The sequence below is a fragment of the Heliangelus exortis genome, chromosome 4 (assembly GCF_036169615.1).
Source record: "Heliangelus exortis chromosome 4, bHelExo1.hap1, whole genome shotgun sequence".
In the NCBI taxonomy this organism is placed as follows: domain Eukaryota; kingdom Metazoa; phylum Chordata; class Aves; order Apodiformes; family Trochilidae; genus Heliangelus; species Heliangelus exortis.
Genome location: NC_092425.1, coordinates 20,637,532 through 20,656,119, shown reverse-complemented (window position 1 = coordinate 20,656,119; position 18,588 = coordinate 20,637,532). Strand labels below are relative to the sequence as shown.

At 35.7% G+C, this 18,588-nt stretch overlaps 1 protein-coding gene across 11 annotated transcripts in view; it reads right to left on the bottom strand.

The window, feature by feature from the left end:
* Window positions 1–18,588, bottom strand: part of TENM3 (teneurin transmembrane protein 3) — a 403,572-nt gene that overhangs the window by 363,595 nt on the left and 21,389 nt on the right. For 10 of the 11 annotated variants that reach the window (XM_071743228.1, XM_071743230.1, XM_071743231.1 and 7 more), the window contains exon 2: window positions 828–899. The exons of the other annotated variant lie outside the window; for it this stretch is intronic. The gene's annotated coding sequence lies outside the window, so the exon portion shown is untranslated. The remainder of the gene's footprint in view (window positions 1–827; window positions 900–18,588) is intronic. 11 annotated transcript variants of the gene reach the window in all.

Here is an 18,588-nt window from a genome sequence, read left to right as displayed (position 1 = left end):
GTTGACAGAAATTGGGATGAAAAGCTTGGAAACGGCTATTCCTAGAAACAGCTGCCTCAGGAGAGGACACCTGATTAACTTACTGGTTTATCATTAGCCTAGGAAATTGTAGCATTTCACAGTACAGAAACATGTTACACAGTTCTTTGTCTAAAAAGAAATCTTACTCATTTATATTCCATCATATTCCTATATTTGGTACTGTATGAATTAAATATTTTAATGCTTAAAATATTTAATAGTTCATTCTGCCGGTAGACCCCATACACAAAGCAAGAGTTACTACAACCTTCATACAACTTCTGAGTTTTCAGCTTCTAAACCTGGGTTGTAGACGCTGGATATTGCAGTATTTTGGGAGCAGGTAAAACACACCTTCAGCCAATTAAATTTTTTCATTGTAAGAAACAGGGGAAATACTTTTCCTGGCGCAAGGTATGATGCACCTTGCCTCAACCAAAAACTATATCCGCAGACATATACCTCTTTTAAATCAATTCTCATTGTCGTTAAATAACAGCACAAATAGCTAAAGTTGTTTTTTGTATTTTGTTTTGGGTTTTTTTACTAGCAGTAAGAGGCACATCAAACATCTGCTTGCCAACTAGAAGTAGGGGAAGCAGGAAGCTCTGATTTTCAGTGGGTTAAGGATAAGACATATATAACATCAGTAAAGAAGGAACACAAATATTTATTTATAGGCACAGAAAATGACAAATGTTTACACATAGTCATGTTATCTTCTTTAAACACCATTCTTAGTTTTCCCCTTCCTTCTCACTTCCCTTCCAATACAACACCAAACAAGACACTTAATGATAGCTTACCTCTAAAGTAAAAGAAATAGTTGCCTGACTGTTGCCAGTGTCTCAGAGACTCTTTCACCTTGCAAGATACTCCTATGGAAAATGGAAAGCCAATTATTGAAGCAGAATCAACTAGAAGAAAAAGTGTGCTCTCCCAGACAAAGAACTACAGCTAGAATACAAATCTTTTTGAAATATGCATGCATAAGACGTGTTCTCCATGAGGAGGAGCAGGTGGTTCAGCAAGCACTGCAGTACCAAAACAAGTTGTTTGGTTTATGCCCAGGTTCAGAGAGAAGAGGGAGAAGGGCCAGGGAACAACAACGGAACAATGAAGAAGTCAGTTCCTACATGCTAGTTCATCTGAAACCATTAGGTTTTTGCTATAAGAATGGGCAAACACCAGCACAGGTTGCTCAGAGACCAAGGGGTCTCCTTCCTGCAGACATTCAAGATTCAGCTGGATGCAGCACTAAGCAGCTCCACCTAACCAGACCAGCTCTGAGCTGAGAAAGGACTTAAAGCAGGCAACCCCTGGGGGTCTCTCCCTGTTTAAATATCTGTGCACATACAGTCACAGAATAATTTATAACAGCAATTATTTTTACAGTAATACCACCTCTGCATTCAGGCTCACCATACTCCTGCCATAGCAAGTAGCCAGAAGAATATGGCATCCTTCAAGGACAATGGAAAATTAGTAAGTTACCAGTAAGTGATCAGCATGTGGCAGATATCCTAAATTTTAGAATTTCTAAAGAAAGATTTACCACCCAGAGAGGTAAAAGCCTCCAGGACACCTGGAATATGCTTTCATCTTGTTGATAAAATAAGTTTCTGATTTAATTTCAAAAACCTCTCCCTGCCCCCTTTTCTGGCAGTCCCTCCCTAAAACAAAAACAAAAAAAGCCCCAATCAACAAAAAACCAACAAACAAACAAAAAAATGAAGGGACTGGTTGACAAACTAATTCTTAAAAGGAGAGAAGGCTCCCTTTTTTTTTTTTTTTTTTTCCCCAAGCTTTTAAATGCTCCTCGTAAGAAAAGTGAACCCTTCCTTAATTCACCTGTGTAAGACAACTATCCTATTTGTAGGACCATTCTTAAGGGGAAGCCCTATAGCAACATACTCAAATTTTTTTGTGAATTTCAGAGCATATTCTTCTATGGTATAAAGTATCTAGATACTTGGTAATTTCATTTTTTCCCCTTCTTTTCATTGATTCCATATTACAAGAGCAACAACATAACTTCAATGTTGTTCTGTCACATTTCACAGGGAAGTTCCATGCTGATATAAAAACTGCTTGATTGCTTTATCAAATTATATTTTAGGGTATAATTAAAAGTCACCCCAGAGAATATTTCAATCTGTAGGTACCCCCATCTAAACTCCCTTTTTTCCCCCCTTATCAACCTGCATGTAGTACTTAGTTTTGCTGCAAAATTTTATTCTAAAGTAGACTTCCTACGGATATATCTAGACTACAAAGGCAGAGCAGAAGGATCATGCAGCTAACAGACAATACCTTAAATTTAGAACTAACATGCCAATTTTTTCTTTCCATTAAATTAAACCTGTCAGTCCAGAGCGGTTCATGAAGGAGGAAACAGTCAGTATTCCAGCAACTTCAATTTACCTTTCAAAATAAAGACTATGCTTACTACACTCACCTCAAGTACATCTATCATTAACATAAACTATCTCTTGATCAATGAACATCACAGCAGGCAAGACAGTACTTTCTCCTACTCCAAATTTGTTGCTGATTTTTCCATGTTTATGTTGTTCAGGTAGACAAGAAGTACTGCATATTCACCTGCAGATGCCTTTGGAAGCTCACCTCACAGTCCTTTAAACATTTTGTGTAGCAGATCAAGTATTCCACACAGATATTCGCACTAAGATCTATAAGAACATACTGCTATTAAGACATTAATATAGTTTGGCCCATTTTAGATCCCTTTGAATCCTGGTGTCTAAGCCTCTTATCATACTACACATGGTACGAGTACAGGTAATCGATAGCATTTGCAACCTAGAAAGACCAAAAAAGCAAGACTACAATTCTAGAAAGCAAACATGTGGCTTGCATGGTGTCACAGGTGAGAGCAGGTCCTAAGGTTGCTTAAAGATTCACCCACAAAGATATAAGGAAAAGGTGATTTTTAATGTAGATTTATGAAAGAGCTACTTTACAGTATTCAGTGGCAATGTTCACTCTGTTATTTACTATGTGAAAAGGGCTAAAATAGGGGTGGGGAACAAATGGAAACAAGGGAATCAAGAGAAATTATTAATACAGGGATAGGGGAGACTGAGTCAGGCAGGAAAGATTTGGACAGGGATTAGGGAAAAGAATGAGGAAGGCCTTCCTGTTGAGTCACAAGGTTCAGAGTGATCTCCTCGCTTTCTGAACAAAAGAGCTTCAGGGAGGAGTCCAGGTGGGGCTGAACACACTCCTAGGCCCAGACTTGGCCAGCAGTTTATAGCTAATCCATTTGAGTGTAGGAATTTTGATGTAGTGTTTAATATATACTTATGGGTCTGGTATGTTTTAGAATAGCAGTAAATTAAGATTGCCTAACACTATTATAACAAATCAATACAGAAGTTTCAGTAAGAATCTAACAAAGTTTCTAAATTACATCATACACAAACTCACACACATGGATAGAGAGGTTATCCTGCTAAGATGTTAAATTTAGGTATCCAACATCAAGAAATAGGTTGTATTCTTCTCCCACTGATCTACCAAAAGTCAAATTATACCCACCCGATACAATTTGATTTTCTCCCGTACTTAAGAGAAGAGGCCAGCAACTTGCTCTTTATGTTTGCTCTCATTATGTTTGCATTAGGATGAATAAGTACCAAATTATTCAGGCTCACTGCCTGAGTACAAGTTCAGAAAGTGCTGGATGGTATCAGCCTGCACTTACTGTTGAAACAAGAAAAGTGTTAGGCCCATTGCTCTTGTTTCCCTACTGAAGCAGGAACAGTGCTGGTGAATGCTGATACTGCAGTGTGGCTCAGTGAACCAGAGGCTCTGCACCACCACACTCAGGCACTCTCAGCTATGAGGAATGAAAAGAAAAACTTTTTCTTAATGATGCACTAACAAATCTATTCTGTTTGCTAAATGCCATGCAGCCCCCAAATCATAATTACTGTAATCCTCATCCAAACTGTTGATGTGTTTTATGTAAGAGAAGTGCCATGCTTTATAAAGGCTTAACTAAAATTTTAGTGCATTTTCTTGAGCAAAATGCCACAGGGTTTTTTTGTCTATTATACATATTAAAAAGAAGAAAGCAAATTAAGCCAAACAAGCAGGAAAAAAAGAAATATCATCCAATTGCCATTAGAATATTCAGGTACTTTCTGTCCTATAGACACCACAAATACAAATGCTAGTATTTCTTCTATTATTTTTCCTCTCTAGATACAAAACAGCCAACAGACAATACACAGGTAGCTACAGATACCTAAGGAATCCATTTCAATCTCTTGATACAAAATACTATGCTCTAGAAAATTTAGCAAAAATGTGTTTCTATTAAAAGACACTTAGCTAACAAAGGTATGTTCCTTTTTTACAGCTTTGGCAGCATTTTCAGGAATCAACAGGAGTATCCTTATTTTACTGTTTTCAAACTAAATTAAAAAAGTCTAAATGAGCCAAAAAACTTAATTGTAACAGTTTTCTGGATGATTCCCACCTCCCAGGAATCTTTCATCTACAGCAGTTCTGTCAAAAGCCTGAAAATAACTTTGTGTGTGATTATGGTCTTTTCTGATTTACAGTTTATCACTGCTTATTCTTCATCTACCAACAAGAATCCAAACCTTGGGTCTTATCTACAAGTCCTACTGTATAAATAACCCTGACAAAGACTGATAGAACTATGTAGCTCATCTACTCGCACCTTTAGCTGTCTTACAAGTGCAGTTCCTTATCACACAGATCTATACAGCTGAAGGACTCAAAGCAGCAGCTCAAATCAGTTATTAACTAGAATATCAAGTTGCAACCTCACACAAATACTGGATTTTTTTATCTAACAGTCCCAAAACCCACTCCTGAATCTAGATACTGGCTGTTCTATGGTATAGATGAAAAACAGAAACAAAGATATTCCTTAGCTCCTTTAAGTTTTTCCACTATTATTTGTAATTGCCTTGGTCAGATGTGGAGAAGAAGAAAAATCAAGAGGATTTTCACAGTTTTCTGAATTTTTAAATTTTTCCCTGCAAATGCTTCTCTTTCATCTTTTAGACATGTCAGTGAGCATTTCTTTTCCCACCAATATACCTGCTCTCACAATGCATAAGAAGAAAACTTACCTAACATACACACACTTGTTGGAAGCTCTTTAAAGCTCAGTGTATTGTTTTAGAAGGCTTACACTAACAAGGATCAAATTTTATAGTTATTTTTATTTCAACTTGCTAAAATAAAGCATTGAAAAATAATAATAAAGCAACTGAAAGATAACAGAATGCAAGGACGGAGGTGTTAAAAATTCATCAATTATGTTTTAAATTGCAAGCTACTAATTACCTTTTTGATTTACAGAATAGTGCTGTTTATTTTTCATAACTCTTCAGCTAAGGACATTCTGCTGATCAGACTTCATGCTGAAACACAAGCCCCATCTTGGCTCTAAATTTGTATATCAAGCAGCCGAGTAAAGAGCGTGATTCGAAAATAAAAAAAAAACCAAACCTGTCCTTGCAAATATATTCTCCTGAACAAGTTATCAGTAATGTAGTCTTAGTGTTACTTACAACACAAAACACACATACAGCAGATTTATCTTCTACAAGCATCAGAGCACTTGACCAAGACTGGGGCTATTCCTATTTCACAAATGGGAAAACTGCAGCGCAGGTTTGGTTTTATAAATTCAGCTGCATGCATGAAGAAAAAAAACTTGAAATCCATAATTACCACAGGTTTACTGTGTTCTACAGATCAAATGGAATAGGTTTAAATAGGAATTAGCTGTCTGATTTGTAACATTAATACTGATTTCAGGTCAAACATGCTTAACTTTACCCAAATAATTACTAAACATTGCTTGCAAGCTGCAATGTAATACTCCTTTCTGTGTACCTCCCACTCAAAAATGTAGGTACAAGAAACAGTATCTTGAAATTGCACACTCCGCTTTTAAAATATAGAAAACTTAAATGTATCAAGATGATGTAAATACAGTATCACCCATATCCACCTAAAAGGGCTAACACCTGTACTTTCAAGCTGGTAGCAATAAACAAGCTGGCCACTACAACTTTGGGTAGACCATCATGAAAACAACTTAAAATTTGAAATAATTTTTACATCATCATTATTCTATTCTAGATACTTTTTTTTTGCCATTTTTTCTCTTAAAGCTTCTTAGACTTTTAAACAATTGTTCACGCCTCTCACCCCTTTTGATACCTGAACATGTAGAATTTCCTCCCCAGAATTTATCTAGTATCTAGTATCCATATTTAATTAAAAAAACATTTTATTTTTGTCATCTACTTAGCAAAGATACATGAAGTTTGTTTCCTACCTCACATTAACTAGCTACCTCATAGTAACATTTTTGTCTAGAGACTGATTACTCTAATAATCCTAGGGCTTACAGCTCAGAGAGATTCTTAACTCAAGATGAAACCTCCCATTTTCTTGCAGAAGCACATATTGAAAAGATTGCCATTTTTAAAAAAAAATAGGCCAGACAGAGCACTTTTGTGTGTTTGACATAGGCAAAGAGTATTTCCTTCTTAACAATTTGATCTTACTCTGTAAATTCTATACAGTTAATAAAGGTGTGTGTTTCACTCACAGATCAATCCAGTAAACAGAAGAAAGAGATTTCCTGAATAGGAAGTATCTTGCTTTAACATCTTCCACACCATTGTTGATTGTTTGTTTTGTTTTTTTTTTCACTTACTTGGTCAGGAACACTGACTGGATATATACAGCATGTGGTGTAATTCAGTGCTCTCCTTCTTTTGAAAGGTACACGGCTGCCAGACTAGATGGAAGAATGATGATGGAACTGAAACCGACAAGCACTTTGTCTTTGGGAGACCAAAGACAAAATATTAACTACCCAGCAATGGTTAAGAGGCCTTTTTGCTATCTGAGGACTTCCAACTGACCTTATGTTCTGAAAGTCAGAAGAACCTGTGTAACTCGGTGCCTTGGATCAGGTTCATGATAAGGTCTCCACAATGGATCACCTTAAGGATGTAAAACACTTTCTGGTCAAACACTCAAATGTCTGTCAAGACTGTGTTTGTCTGTTCTGCTGCACCAGCAATTTCAACCTTATTAACTTCCAATTAGCAGCTGAAAATACAAAATACAACTAACCAAGAACCCAAAAATACAAAACATAAACAAACTAGATGGCTCATGCAATCAACTTTTAAGAAGTTGGTGAATAAAACAAATCATTGTAGCATGCACTTGTTACATTTTTAAACATTTTAACATTAGTTTTCATGGAAAGAATGAAAAGAAGTTTTTACAGAAAGCATGCCAAGGACTATATATCTCAGCAACAAAAGCAGGCCACACAGAAGTCTACTTTATTCCACACAACTGACTCATCTTAGGTAGAAGTGTGCAATCGAGGTGCCAGACAATTGTTTGGTTGTTTTTTTCTTTGTTATACTGAAGAGAGAGACAAAGAAAAACTAGTGAACTGGAAAATGATAAAAAGCTCCTAAAGTCCAGCTTAGAGGTCCATATCCTAAGGCAAAAGCCCAGCTTTGTTACATGTAACCATTAGCACTGCAAAATTTTATACGTAAAAACTGGTAGCAACAATGTTCAATGCATAGCGCTGCTAAAACCAGAAAAATCAACAGTATTTGACAGAAAACCCTGAGATTATCTCAGAGGTTTTTGTATTACTAATACTATTTTTCTTCAAACACATCTCAAATACAGTAAGGAATATATAGATAATGAAAAAAGGCAGCTTTTCTCAAAACAGCCTTCAAAGAATATCATACAAGGTGATTCCTTGGTCCAGAAAACACACCAGGGCAAATGGAAAACACCAGGACCACATCACCAACAAAAAAGGGCTACCAAAAATAGGTGACAAAGCAAAACAAAAACCAAAAAACTAACTTACCATTAAGGATTTTACTTTCTTAAAAAAAAAAAAATAAAATTGCCAAGCAAATTTAAACAGCTAATGATCATACCTGTGTAGTTTAATACTCCCTACTCCAAAACCAAGGACACACATTATTTTTCATTCATTTAATACTTTTTATCTGGGTCGCTCCTTGCTTCCTTCCACCTGCTCATGCACAGCCCTTAATATTCCACTTCTGTTGTCACTGACTAAAAAGCTACATCACAGGATATTCAACTGCATTTCTAATACAAGTTTTCAAAATATTTTCAGCTGTAATTGGTTTATATATAACATGCAATTTGCAAAATTTAGAAATAGCAACTGTTCTTGGTAAACAATTTATTTGATCTCAGCATGTTTGATACAGCTTGCTACAACACAAAGCTTCAAATTCAAAGAAAAGATAGACAAACTATATTGAAGGAAGTGTAATAGACAGCAGATTACTTTTTTCCTCCAGCCCTAAGGTAGGTACTACTCATTTATCCTATAGACTAAACTAATCCTGTCTAAAGTGTCCTGAATATAACACACAGCAATGGCAGAATATAAGCCACCATCCATGCAATAGAATCAGACCAAAAAGAGTGTGTAAATCTGCAAAAATATTCAAACCATTGCTTAGTTTAACTACTGTGCAATAGCTTTTCGTCTTCTTTTACTATGCAAGCTCCTCCTTACATACTTAGAAAATCAGTAATCCAATCAATTGTAGGATAAATGAACTAAATCCCCGCTCCTTTGTAGTTCTGCTACAACTGAAGACTTACTGCAAAATAAGACTCAGACTTCTGCAATAGAATTAAAAACCCACCTATTTTTTGGGTGAGTCATGTATTAGACTTAGCCCAATCTTAGCCCATGTCACAAAAAATAACCCAATTCTTTCCTCATAAAGTTGCACTAACTTGCATTAGCTCAAAAGAAAGTTTGATCAATTTGATTTTTTAAAGCCTACCTCTTCAAGACACTTTTCCACTCTATTGCAATACCGTATAAATGTTTCATTACTTGTATGGATTAAAATGTGCAGGGTTTTCAGTGATTTTTTTTTTTACCAAGGTGAGCTTCACACATTATGCCTTTAAGTATCAGATATTATGTATCTTCTGGTCGCCTTTTTATAGTTCTTGAAAAACTCAAGTTTCTACTTCGAAGCCATGATTTTCAGCTTTGCCTCTTCCTCAGTAATTGCTACACAGCATCAATACCACCCAAGAAAATCAGTAACAGCCCAAAGCCTTCTTGAGCTTGGCTACTTCTAGGATTTCTGTTAGCCAGTTCCATGTGGTTTTTTTCATCCCAAACAACCTATTGTCAGGATAATACAAGCTCAATTTTCTTCCACTGTCACATTTTTGAGTCTGCTCTTGATACTTTGGAACTGAAAAGGTGTCAGTCTGTACCTCTATGACAGACCATTAAACTTTCCTGTCTTATCCAAAACACATCACAAATCTATTCCATATGCAAGCTTAAGAAAATGTCAAAACTGATAGTATGACTCCAAGATGAAAAAAAGAAGGGCTGTGAGGAGGAAGTTTACATGCCTTATTAAAAACATTAAAAAACCCTCACTTGTTACTGCTGTTTTTTTGTGTGGCACAAAGAATCAAGTATCGTTACAGTCTGCTAAGCAATTTTTATATAACTAAAACTTCACTATGATATAATAAACCTGAAAAAAATCCACAGTTTTTGACAGATAAAAAGTCAATACAGATGCCTTTTGTATATAATTATTCTAAATGAAATACTCTCATCACAAGGCCTATCTTTTAACAAGAAAATCTACTATGGAAATGCCATTTGTTTTGCAGGCTGAAACACAACTTCTTGAAATTTTTAAAGTTGCATATTTCATTTCAGACTTTTAAAACAGATCATTTTTATACTGTGATCACAAGTGGCTGTTCTCTGCTTTGTATATAAGCTTTCTGCCTATAATGCATTTATGTCTTTTAAAGTGGTTAAATTAAGTATTGTTCCTTAACATATTCACACTTGAAACTGCTTCACAATTCACAATAACCTCTAAAAAACATTCCAACCCCCAGAAAACAGGATACTTTTATATCCCATTCTTCCATTATTTAATTCGCATTATTTATAAAAAGGTAAAAATCAAACTGAGTAGTAATCTTTCAGACTTTAAATGTCAGCTAATCAAGCGACGATAAACAAAAGTAGTGCCTGAACTACAAGATATGTCTATCAAATCCCAAATATTTAGAAAGCAAATCTGATTTTTGTTAAGCATGGTTCTTTCAGCTAACAGGAAAACACAAAACACTTACTGAAACACTGGGCTTTTTAAAGTCACAACTGTCTTCCCCTTGAGGTTCTGACTGAAGAGTTTTTAGCAGTACTTCTCTCCCTAAAATCAAACTAAGGGTACACAGGAATCTGTGCAGATTAACAGCAAAATCCTTCCCCTCCCTCCAAACACTTAAGATCACTGCTTAACAGCTATTTCCCTTCTTTTCAAAAAAAAAAAAAAAAAGCTTAACTCCCTAAATTTCATTTTGAAACCAGAATCGTACAGTGTAATCATCAACAACAAAATACAGCCACATAACTAAACTTCCAGGAGTCCTAGAACTTGTGACCTGGGTGGGGGTTTTTTGGTAGGGTTTTTTTGGTTTCATTTTTTTCCTGTTGTATTGAGTTCTTTTGTTTGCTGGTTTGTTTGTTTGTTTTTCTGAATGAGTTATTCTCTAAGCTTTCCGAAATGGCACTGAGGATGTTCTCAGTACTCACCTGTTGGCACACAGTCAGATATTTCTATTTGGGGTTTTTTTGCAGAGAAGGGTTTTTGCATACTAAGATGTGTCATTTAATCCCTCACCCACGTTAAAGAAGGAAGAAAAAAGTAAAGGGCCTCCACATTAGGCAAAACACTGCAGGTCATATACTAAATGTCATGACAGATGGTAACTTCATGATTGGCAGGTGGTAGTGAAGAGGAGACTTAAGTATTTTCAGAAGCTAATGAAAAGCTCCATGGACTATTTGTGCTGGAGATGCTGTCCAGCACTGTTGTAAAGCCATCACCACCATGCACTGACAATCTTCCACCACGGTCTATGGAGCCACTGGCACAGGGGAATAATTTGGACACACTGGGCCCCTGGATACTCAGAAGTGTGATAACTAACAGACTAAAGCGTGGGCCAAGAGGTATGGTCTGAAAGGCAGAGTCCCTCCTGCCTTACACACAAGAGGTGCATGACCATACAATCTTGACCCTCCTGGTACCTTCAGTATTCACTCTTAAATGTATCACTGCTTGCTCCCCATTTGCTTATCATGATAAAAAGATTTAATATGCCAAAAGTTTATACATTGTCATGCAGACATTTTCAGTGTTGACAGGACATTTTGGACAGGAGGTAGTTCCTTCGAGAGATTCACCCTTTCAGAAAACATTAAAATCAAGCAAAGAGCAGTCATTTGCTCTTTCAGATAAGCCATAGTGCAGTAAAGAATGGGAGAAAATCTTAAAGAATACCATGAGGGATTGCAGCATCCTCCATTCTCCTCTCAGAGAATGTTCACACCTCACAGTGGTGAACCAGGTAAATCAGAGAGCAACATGATGTTCTCTCATAGCACCAATTCTACCAATATATTAGGAAAATTCCACTTAATAAATATTTCTATTTCACAATATACACTGAATATTTATTCCAATCCACATTTTTTAATTTTTATTCCTGTTACTTCCTTGTAACAGTTACTCAGACTTATAAGGACAGCTTTTAATATTTACAGCCTTCACCTTGCTGTATTTACAAGCACTTAGGCCCTCTCTCTTTTAACATTTGTAGGGTGTCATGTTTTTGGTTTTTTTTTTCTTAGCCTAATCATTTACTTTAAATGAATACCAAGACCCATCTGGCACCAACTTCATACAACTATCTTCCCCACATTAGACCTGATCATCTGCTGAATCCTATCATATATACGCTCTCTTCTTTTTAAGAACTTTTAGTATAACTTGACCATTTATATATTCCAGTTTTACATTAAGGAGTAGATAAGTAATTTGTAAATACAGTATTTTATGCTATTCCTAATCAATCTTTGCTTCATTCATATGTGCAGGGCACAAAAAAAAAAAACAACCCAGTCTTGAAATTCTTAAGAAAACATAGCAAAAGTTTTTTTGTGGTTTTGTTTTTTTTTTCCTAAAGACAAGAAAAAGTGACAAAGATAATTCAGGGTCAAAAAAAAAAAGCAACGAAAAATTGACATTTCTGCATGCACATTTATAAAATTAAAAATTTCAAGTTTAATAACATTCATCAACAAGATCATTTAGAAACGGTAGTAAAATGCAATTGCTATCATTTTGAAGTCATTGAAGGACTATAAACAATAGCGTGGTGCACTAAGAGCAAGAATAATCTCATCCCAACAGTTTACTAATACAGTACTCCAGTCTAAAGAAATATTTTCATAAAGATGTGAATTACATACAAACAAAGTACAGGAAACAACTATTTGCTCATTAGGGAAATCAAGCTGTGCCATATTGTGCAAGTACCAACAGTATTGAATCAACTGTGCTTTCATTTAAAAAAAAAAAAAAAAAAGTATCAAAGGCAAATATTGCAAAAATAATGCCTTTCTAGCACATTCATATGAAGCTGGATCATTCAAAGCAAATTATGCTAAGCTGTCACTAAGTAACAGGTATTCTAAAATTTACCTGATCGGTTTTTTTTTCATAGAAATCCATATTTTTTTTACTGATTTTTCACGTTCTAGCCAGGCAGGAAAATTTGGATATTACCTCTGTTCAAAATGAGCACTAATAATACCATCTGTCTGCAAATTCATCAGTATTAACAGTTTAACCTCACCCTCAAAGCAGGGTTTGCTATTTTCTGCAGTTGCTCCTCGCACTCCTAACTGAACTGGGTCCCTCTGACCCACTTTCTATAATACTGAGAACTCTTAATAAAAACAAATGCCAAGGTATAGAAGATGATAATCAGGATTATCAGAAAAGGACAAAACAAACAAACAAAACTACCAAAAAAGCCTACCTGTAGTTTAATATGCTTGCAACTAAGGATAAAAGAACTTGGATTTTTTGGTTTTTTGTTTGTTTTTTTTTTAAATATCAGTAATTTAGAACTGCATTTAGAATATTAGACCATTTTTTAATTAGTGTTTCACTTCGTGGAAGCAATGCTTTCCGAATGAGAAGTTGGAATAAAAGAAGGACATCCACGAATACCAGGTATAGCTGTCCTCTGTGTTATGAAAATTATTTTTGGTACTAGCAATGCGCTGTCTCGCCACAAACACGATGAAATTTCCACCCTGATATTAGATCTATACTCACACCCTTAGAGTAGGACCATGTTTTGGCGTAACTGCTCTTTCTTCAGTGCTTTTACACAAAGACCAGGAAAGATCTCTAAAAATCCCTTCGGGAATCAGAAATTTAGAATGTCTTTGCAATACTCTTGAGTTTACATTGTGAAAAGGTGGGAGATTTCAAGTTCAGTTCAGTAAAAAACAAGTCTAGGCACCAGTGACCTGCTAGGGTTTTGCTTCTGCTTGGCTGTACATTGCAAGTGGGTTTGACTGAGCAGGCATTATGTAAATGGATGGACTCAAATGAAAGGCAGCTCTCCCGTATTAATCCAAGGCCTGGGGTGCTTTCAGAGCAGCCTGGAGACAATCCCAGACACCTGGGTTTTGAAAGACCACCGAGGGAATATGCAAGGGAAGAGGGGGAGGGAAGGTTGGTAAAAGCAGCCTGAACTGAAATTTAACAAAATTCAAGCCTGCCTTAAAGCGTCTGGGTCAGCGGCCTTGAAAAAGCTTCTTTTTGGTTGTCAGATGCTGAAATGTACTTCTCTATCTAAAGACAAAAACTACTTTCCAAGGCAAGGAATATTACATACTTTAGTGTTCAGCGAGAAGTACCGCCTGGCAACAAGAGATGCTTTTAACTATAGTTTCAAAATGCTTTTTACTCTGGCAGCTTCAATATTTACAATCTCTACCTTGACATGGTTAAGCCTCTGTGGAAGAGCCAAAAGGAACCATGCCATTCAAACTGTGGAGATGCAATTTTGAGGAGCACAATTTTTGTTATCAATTGGGAAAGCTACTGTTATATAATGACAAACAGCCAGGGGCTTAAGACAGACCAGACTTACGATAAAACATCAGTATGACCAGGCACACAATAGCCACTTTCAGCCGTCCCTTCTGTCTTCCTGCACCATAGCCTAAAGTAGGTTCTTCATAAACTGCCTTTAAGAAATGAGATTAAATTTAATTTCTAATGGATTCTTTCTTCTCTTACAGCTATTTGTTCTCTTTGTAATGTTTTGGGGTTGGTTTTTTTTGTTTTGTTTTGTTTAGGTTCTCTTTTGATTTGAGGGTTTTTTAGGTATTTTTCTTGAAATTAATGAAGTTAGAAGGAACAGGAAAAATATTTGCTTTGTCTGCCTGTGATTTTGTTTTCCTCAAACTTATATGGTCGCCTTACATGCTTCTCTATGTTACCCACCCTCCATAGAATTGGTTTTCAGCTACTTATCCCTTTTTAATAAATTCCTGAATACTCCTTCCTTCCAATAGCTTTACTGTTGTGTTCTCACTTTAGCCCCCTACACCTCCTACATTCATCACCTGAGGCAGGTATTTGGTGGACATCTGCATTAGCTCCCAACCAACAAGCCAACCAGTTCCCTAGCAGCTCTCCAACAAACTACAGCATCTGCTGCCTCCCAAAAAGCTGACCCAAAGCTAACAACTCCAAAACCAAGAGATGGACAATTGAGAAGCTGCTGTGTGGAGAGCACATTGTTGTCCATAAAATGAAACTTTTGGAAACCTATAGAACTGCCTACACCCATCAACTATTAACTAGTTATGGGAAAAGGGTGCCACCTGGTGCCCAATCCATCCTCCTTATCTAGGCACCTAACCTGCTCTTCTGGCCTTTGTTCTCCAGTAGTTTAGTTAATTGTGTCCCACAAGCTCTCCAAAACTTAACATAATTTATATAATCTGTTAATTTCGTGCAAGTTTTCAGACCTTGAAATTTTTTCCAATTTATACCCTGAAAGGAACAAAAAATGCAAGTATTGTCACAAACCAAACCCATATACCTAAAAACGTTACCAAGCAGGAAATTTCTAGCTTGCTTATCCAGCAGGGACCCTGAATGAATCAACCTGAAGACTTCTTGTTCAGTAGGGAATTAGGCAGTAGGGCCAGGATCAGATCATGTGTTGCCTCAAAGGATGAGGCAACAGAAAACAGACTCGCTAGACCTTTGCTCTGGAAAACCTTCTTAAAAAATGGAACATTTTTCCTCTATTTTTTTGCTCTTGAGCTCTACTAGACTACATCCCACAAAACACTGCTTTTATTTCCTACAGTACTGCTAACTGCGACCTCAACACATATAAAAATGAAGGCACTTATGGTCTGTTCCTCGAGATGGATATTTAATAATTTCTTGTCTGTACAAGATGATTTACCTTTATAAGTACATAAAATATAAGGATTATACTGAGTCTAAAGTGGAGGGGTTTTGTCTGTTATCAAATAAGAAAAATCCTAGAGGATATTTTTTTTTGTGGATATCTGCAACGAATAGTAATCCATTGGAATTGCCATCATTGGCTGCAATGACCACCCAAAACTGTTTCCAAGTTTTGGAGGAGATAGTTCCCCACATATTTTCCCTTTTTCAAATTCCAAGTATCCAGTTAATATGCAGGTTTATGAGATGTGAATGCTTTCTATTGTTCTACATTTTCACATCTCCCATTTTCACTCAGACAGCTCAGTGTCTGTGGCCTGGAAACTGCATGTAAGCGCCAATGACTGGCACCTTTTATCTTCTGAAAATGTTTAGTACTAAATACAATATTCATACATTTGGGTAAAACACAGTTAAAGGAACAAAAATAAAATCCTTCCTTTTATTTATTTCAAAATGGAATTCATACTTTGTCACAGAGAATTGAATAACTTCTTTTTTTTTAAGACTTCAATCAATTTAAAGACAAAATAGTTCCACATATTCATTTTGCTTAGACTTGTCTTTGTTGTCAAGCAGCTAAACATTTCATGCCATTTCTACATCTATTTTCTAAATACAACATCTTGAGCAGTAACAGGAATAAATTTGACTTTTTTCTTATTACATTTGGGGTGCAAATGAACTTCAACCCAATGATGCCTGAAGAGTGCCTTTTAACTAAGGGTGAAAGTAGCAAATATCAAACAAAATAAAACAGAAAAAAACAAACATACTCCTCTATTATAAGGAAGTTTATTTACCCTTTTGTTTGACCTGAGAGGGGGGGGGAAACATCAAGAGAAGTCCTACTTTCCCTACTGTTATTCCTGAGATTAACACAAAATTAAGAGTAGTTCTATTAGAGCTCAGTCTTTCACTAAGACCTTTGTACAATGATATCTAAAAAGTGGGCATGTGAACATAAAACATTTTAGAGTTTCTACATCACTATGTTTTATATCTTAAGCCCTTAATTCTACATTATGCATATATTTACATATAAGTAATTATAGAATTCGATGCTATAAATATAATACCTGCAAATACATGTATACACACACAATTAAATGTTACACACTAATTTACTGTTCTTATAAGACACTTTAAAAAAATAAGCCAGATAACATCAATACAAGTGCTCTGAAAAGAGGTGAAACAGAATTAAGAACTGTACCTTACTCATTCCTTTACAAAAGAAAAATATATAAAGGTGACTGACAAGTTAACTCACATGATGTGCCTAAATTTAATAGAAGAAGCTAAATTTTTGGGTGTTGTAGGGCAAGTAATTGCAAAAGTAGAGGAGACGAAAACCCCATTCCCTAAAAACAAGACAACTCCTGCATAGCCTGAAGTACATAATCTTTTATAAATACCAGATCTAAATAGCTCTTTTCTAGTTATGAAGTCATTCACCACTCCCAATCACAGAGATTCCAAAAGACATATCCATCAAGTACAAGGGTGTTTACTGTTCATTTATTCAACACCTTAAAACTGTCATTCTCTGTGTTCTGATTAATCATAATTATCTCACCTATAGACTGACAAAATGAAGAGAACGAGTTGAGCCCTTTTTATATATATAAAAGCATAAAAAACCTAACTTTAATAACACAGATGAAATTTAATCTGTAACATTACCAGCAAGTAATATTTTAAACCACCAGTAGCTGCAATATCTGGAAAAAATAAGCTGGGTTGGACTGCAAGAGAGAACAGAAGCTCTGCTCCCCATTAGTCCACTGCAGCTAATAATGTGCCAGACGTTCTGCATTTATCTCTTGCTATAATGCTGTTCCCATAAGGAGATCCATAGGCAGAGCTGACAGAATATTCCTCGGCAGAGCACCTTCTTTAGAAATGCCAGACAGCCACAAGCAAAAGATAGAAGATGCAAGACATTTGGGCGGATGTTTGAAAAATACCCATGAAGCATTAATACCTTATTTTACAGCCAATAATATTTCTGTGTAAATTATCAGATTTACTGTATATCCATTCATTAAAGTATTACTATTTCCATACACATAGTTCCCAGGTATATTTTATGAAAGCTGGAGCTTTAAAGTTAATTTTGAAATAAAAATGAAAAGGCAAAGAACTGAACAGCAAATAGTAAGTTTTGCCAAGAAAACAACTGAACTAATTTTTTCCTAATAATCTAAAGAAGAGTCCTATATAAAACATTTATATCATCTCAATGGAACACATAACAAGCATCAGTGAAAACACTGCTTCAGTCACTTAAGATTTAAACAGCCTATAATATGGTTGACTAATAAGATTTTATTGTAGCTACTGATTGAATACATCTAAAAGGGTTGGGGTTTTTTAACTTGGAATAAGATCAAAATGCTTGCAGATTTCAGATTGCTATTAGGCACAATAATTATATGCTAAACTAATTACAACTAAAGCAAAACCTGACTTACAACTAATTAAATTTTATTACATGAAAATAAAGCATAGTCCTTATTTAACACAGGGCACAGCTATAAATGTTTGCAAACTCACCAGTCTGTGTATTTTTTTCAAGCAAAATGTCTAGGTCACCATGACAAAGTTGGAACGAGGCACAATTTGGACACCAACTACCTTCATAAGGGCATTCGTATACAAGACTATAAAAATAAGATGAACATTTCTAAAATTGTTGCTTATACTGTGAAGAAGCAAACCTAAATGAGACATTCATCATCAACTGTAGATAACCATTTTCATGTAGATCTTCACTGCACTTTTACTAGGATCAGCTTTAAATTTCAGAAGGAGATAAGCAATTTAGGAGCTTAAGTTCAATTATCGGGATTAGAGCTAGATCTTATTCAGACCTATAGAGATGCTGACAGGCAAATTCCACTAAATATGAAGTTAGATGTTTTAGTTTAAAATCCCACTACTTGATCAGCTCCTATACTGCAATGGTATTTTTAATTTTAGCAGAACACCATCATGCTTGAAAATGTAAAGACATCAATGCATCTGGCAGAAGAAAGCAAAGCAGTAGGATTTAGGCATCAAGAAGGAAGACTGAATAAGATCTCCATAAATGGAGTAA